This window comes from Myotis brandtii, unplaced genomic scaffold (assembly GCF_000412655.1).
Source record: "Myotis brandtii unplaced genomic scaffold, ASM41265v1 scaffold97, whole genome shotgun sequence".
Classification (NCBI taxonomy): Eukaryota; Metazoa; Chordata; class Mammalia; order Chiroptera; family Vespertilionidae; genus Myotis; species Myotis brandtii.
Window position 1 is genome coordinate 1,350,852 of NW_005372020.1, and position 4,226 is coordinate 1,355,077.

General features: G+C 61.9%; 1 protein-coding gene across 1 annotated transcript in view; it reads right to left on the reverse strand.

Annotated features, from left to right (window-relative positions):
• LOC102249421 (gamma-glutamyltranspeptidase 1) overlaps positions 1-4,226 on the reverse strand; it is a gene marked incomplete at its 3' end in the record, with an annotated part of 33,110 nt that overhangs the window by 21,407 nt on the left and 7,477 nt on the right. The gene's annotated exons all lie outside the window — the stretch shown is intronic.

Here is a 4,226-nt window from a genome sequence, read left to right on the forward strand (position 1 = left end):
CCCTCCCCCTTCCCTCTCCCAGGCCTCCCCCTCCCCTGGGCCTGTTTTCCTTGCCTCTCTCTCCTGAGCTCCAAGGGCCCTTCCTTCATCCCTGTAATGTGTCCTGAGCCCATTTCTTCTGCAACTCGCTTCTACCTCTGTGACTTTCCAAACAAACTTTATCTTTTTTTTTAAATCCTCACCCGAGGGTATTTTTTCCATTGATTTTTTAGAGAGAGTGGAAGGGAGAGGGAGAGACAGAGAGAAACACCGATGTGAGAGAGACATCGATTGGTTGCCTCCTGCCTGCCACCGACCAGGGCTGGGAGGCCTGCAACCCAGGTACGTGCCCTTGACCAGAATCGAACCTGGGACCCTTCAGTCCGCAGGAGGGCGCTCTATCCACTGAGCCACACCGGCCAGGGCTAAACGGCACCTTATAGTTTGAATCTTGTCTCTGAATTCTTTTTCTTTTTTAAAAAATGTTTTTATTGATTTTTTAGAGAGAGAGACAGAGAGATAGAAACTTCAATGAGAGAGAGACATCGATTGGCTGCCTCCTGCACGGCCCCCACTGGGGATCGAGCCTGCAACCCGAGCATGTACCCTGACCAGGAATTGAACCCGGGACCTCTTGGTCATGGGCCGACGCTCAGCACTGAGCCCCGCGGGCCGGGCTGAATCCTTCCTGAGCCAGAACTCCAGCCCCGAGGTTGCTGAATCAACGTCTTGTCTGACTCCCCCGGCTCACACCTGCCCAGTGAGTCCCGCTACCTTATGGCTCCGACGGCCAGGCCTGCAGCCACCTCTGTCCCTTCCCGGTGAGCAGCTCGGAGCCTGGAAGGCATCAGTGCAGCCTGGTCCTCCCTGCCCGCGGCACCAGCACAGGTAGCAGTTACCGCCTCACCATGTAATTATCTGCCGCGGGTGGGAGTTGGGGGCTGGGGCGGAAGGCTGGGTCTCGTCCCTGCCCCAGACCTCACCCCTGCTCAGGAGACCACAGAGCCCCTCATTGTTCTTGTTATCTGGTTCATTGCTCACTGTTGACCTTCCTAGACCCACCCGAGTGAAAGGAATGTGTGTCCCCCTGGGCGGCGAGCTTGGCTGGTTAGAGCATCGCAGTGACATGGCCAGGTTGTGGCGTGATCCCGGTGGGCACACACAAGAACCAACCAATGAAGCACGAACAAGCGGAACAAATCGGTGGCTTTGTTCTCTCTCCCTTCCATCCCCTCTCTCAAAAACCCATAAATAAACATTTTTTTTAAAGAGAAACATGTCTATTCGTTTTTCTTTTCTTTTTTAAAAAAAATTTCAGAGAGGAAGGGAGAAGGAAAGAGAGAGAAACAGCAATGGTGAAAGAGAATCATGGATCGGCTGCCTCCTGCACGCCCCTCACTGGGGATCGAGCCCGCACCCCGGGCCTGTGCCCTGACTGGGAATCGAACCCGGGACCCTTCAGTCTGCAGGCCGACGCTCTAACCACTGAGCCAGACCAGGTAGGGCGCTCGGGCCTGCTTCCTCGCAGTGGCTGCCAGGAGACTCAGGGTCCTCTGGCTCCTTGCTGAAGTATCAGCCCTGGGCTAGGGCCACCCCCCAGTGGGCAGAGAAGAAGCCCAAAGGGAGGACAGGTCTTACTCGTTCCAGCCACAGCCCTGCCCCCCACCTGCTGAGTCACCTGGACCTTGGTTCCCTGTCACTCCAGCTGGGCCACCACCTGGGTGACCAGGGGCTTGGGAAGCCAGAGGCGTGGCTGTCGCTGCTCCTTCACTCCTGGCTGCCTCCAGAGGGGCCCGGGGTCCGGCTGTCTCCCCTTCTCCCCCTAACTCTCCGGCTCCCCAACCTCTGCCTCGCCGGTTGTCCAATACGTGGGGCTGCTCCGAGAGAGACCTGTTACAAGCCCCCGAACCTCCACATCGGCCCTGGGGGCTGAGGGCGCATTCACAGCCCCCACCCCATGGGGTCTGCACAAACACCGCTCTGCTACCTGGGAAACCCCAGGCTCGTCCGCCAGGAGGAGCGGATGAGGGAAACAGGCAGACGGGAAACAGCCCAGAGTTTACAGCCCCCTAGTAAGCCCTGCCTTCCCTCGCCAAGGCCACGGGGGAGGCAGGGCTGCCCTGCTCCTCCCGGCACAGGATCAATAGCTGTAAATCCCCGACTCGAGATAGCAGAAACCCACACCCCAGGGCGGAGGCAGTTACGGGAATAAATCTTATCTCCACACATCAGCATGAGACCGAGGGCTGTTCTATGGAGACCCTCCCCTAAGACCTCTCCCACGCGACAGCCTCTGAAACCCCTCAAACCTGCCCTGGCCGGTGCGGCTCAGTGGGTAGAGCTTCGGCCTGCGGACTGAAGGGTCTCGGGTTCGATTCGGGTCAAGGGCACGTGCCCGGGTGGTGGGCTCCATCCCCAGTGGGGGGCGTGCAGGAGGCAGCCGATCCATGATTCTCTCTCATCATTGATGTTTCTCTCCCTCTCCCTCCCTCTCTGAAATCAATAAAAATATGTTTAAAAAAACAACAAACAAAAAAAACCCCAAACCCAAGGTCCCAGTGCACCTGCTCCCCCTCCCAGAAGCACGTCCCTGCGTTGCCCGTCCCCCTCTCCTCCCCCGACAGGTGAGCGGCTCCTAAAGTCTAAGGGTCCCAGGGGAGCCCTGGGCAGTGGGGCTCTTCCCAGGCTCACCCCCCACCCCCCCGACGCTGTCTCCCAGGCCCCCTTTTCTCTGACTCCCCAGTGAGCCAGGCCGCCCCACCTCGGCTCCCTTTGCTCCTCTGTCCTTGGCCTTCCTGTTCCACGGTGCTGGCTCACTCACCGTCCTCTCTAAACCCCCTGGGCCCGCGTTGTGAAATCTTCCCCACACGGAGTCAGGAACCCCACAGGCCGGTCGCCTGGGCTGATGGGCTCGGGGCCAGGTCCCCTTTCAGGAAATGGGGGGGCAGCCCTTCGGTCACACACACACACACCAGGGACGGGGAACGGGCCCCCTCCCCAGGTTGCTGCTCTGGCCCTGGAGGCTCCTGCCCACATCAGGTTGGGCCAGAAAGAGTGCCCCAGAGCCAGCCCCGCGTAACCGCCCCCACGGGAGGCTGAGGGAAACCCAGCCCCTCCCCCCCACCCCATCGCGGTCTTCTCATTTTCGAGGTGACCATGTCCAGGCCTGGCTCAGCCTCTGGAAGGATACGGTCAGGAGCTGGGAGCCATCCCGGCTCTGGCTCCAGCCCTGGGCGGGTGGGGGAGGGAGCGGCATCTTACCAGGCTGCCAGCTCTGGACGGGGTCTGACAGGTCCCTGGAGCTCTGGCCCCTGTCACCACCACGTCAGTGCAGAGGCAGCGCGGCCCGGAGGGAAGGCAGGCCGGGCAGGTTTGCCAGAGAGGAAACCTGTGGTGCCAAGGTGGCCCCAGGGAAATGCTGGCGCGAGTAGTGGGAGGGGAGGCCTCCGGGTCCAACCGGCCGCTGCCTGGAGAGAGGAGAGCCAAGGATAGGAAGGCCCGGGAACAGGTCCAGCGGGGGTGCCCTCGCGGGCAGCGAGCACAGGGCCCACCGCCCTGTGCCCAGACACACCCCGGGCAGCTGGTGCCTTAACCCCGGGGAAGGAGCCTCGCTCTGCCCGCATCTCGCCAGGTATCTTTGGGGTCCCCCCACCTCCCCCGAGCCTGCCAGCACCTACGCCCGGGCACACCGGCCTCGCAGGTGGGACAGGCCCTGCTTGCTACCCAAGCATGTGATGAGGCCAGACTCCTGCTGGGGGAGCCCTCCAGGACGGGGACACACCAGGAGCCCGGCAGGACCCTCGCTCAAACCCGGAGCCCGGAGGAACCAAGGCTCCCCCTCCTCACACTTCCCTGCTTGAGGGAGGAAACGCAAAGCCAGGGGCAGGGGCAGGTGCCCAGAGCCCGTGCCAGCCTGCCCCGAGCCTGGCTTAACCGTTAACCAGCACGCCTCGCCCCGCGTCTCTCCCAGCTGGAGATCAGGGACCTGGGTCGGAGGGGACCCACTGCACCCTCTGCCCAGGCCTGTCCGCAGCCAAGCAAGGAGGGCGGTAAATATTTGTCCTGCAGGAGTGTCCACGCAGGGCGTTCGGGGCAGATACTACAATTGCTCGGGGGCCGGGCTGACTCCTAGAAGCGGGACTGGCACCGCCCGAGGCTGGCAGACAGCTCCGCGGAGCCCATCCACCCCGCCCGGCTCCCAGTCCGGTGCTCTTTGCACCGCAGAGCGACGCTCACGGGCAGCCCGT